General features: G+C 30.1%; 1 long non-coding RNA gene across 1 annotated transcript; it reads left to right on the top strand.

The window, feature by feature from the left end:
* The first annotated feature begins 1 nt into the window (after position 1).
* Positions 2–252, top strand: LOC114578912. Its single transcript, XR_003699824.1, has 2 exons — positions 2–132; positions 206–252. It is a non-coding gene; the product is annotated as an uncharacterized LOC114578912 (long non-coding RNA).
* Positions 253–614: the final 362 nt, after the last annotated feature.

Raw genomic sequence — 614 nt, 5'->3', positions numbered from 1 at the left:
TCTGAAAAAAAAAAAAAACAGAAAACATCATCCCTGAGGAAGGAACACGAAATTCAAATGAAATCTTTAAAGATGCAGTACGATGATGTACACAAAAAACTGGAAGAAGACTTGGAGATGCAAAAGTCTAAGGTATAGTTCTTTATGGTTGTGTTGGTCTAATTATTTGTTAATTGCCGTGAATATTCATGCGCTGTATTTGCAGGAGGAGAAACAGAGAAAATTACTACAATTGCAATGGAAAGTAATGAGTGAAAATCAACAGGACAATCAAGAAGTGGACTCTAAGAAGGTTTATAAGTTTTAATGCTAACAAACCTTTAATTGGATATAAAATTAGCATTTTTTTTAATTGGTATTGCTTTCTGAAGACTTTTGATGATGCTTTTGTTTTGCAGCTTTAATTAGATTGTACTTAAGTAGTTTATACTTTCCTAGAATAACAAATTTTGTTCTTTTCTTTTGTTATTTTAATCATATATTTTCTCTCTCTTTGGAGATAATACTTCTCCGTTAAAGTAGTTGTATATTTTGGTAGTCTGATGAGCATGTAGTATTGTGAACTCGCATCATGTCCTGCATACAAACCATCCAAAAAAAAAAAAAAAAAAAAA

This window comes from Dendrobium catenatum, unplaced genomic scaffold (assembly GCF_001605985.2).
Source record: "Dendrobium catenatum unplaced genomic scaffold, ASM160598v2 original_scaffold_214787, whole genome shotgun sequence".
Taxonomy (NCBI): Eukaryota; Viridiplantae; Streptophyta; class Magnoliopsida; order Asparagales; family Orchidaceae; genus Dendrobium; species Dendrobium catenatum.
The sequence above is the reverse complement of the archived record's forward strand: the minus strand, read 5'-3'. Positions and strand labels throughout refer to the sequence as shown.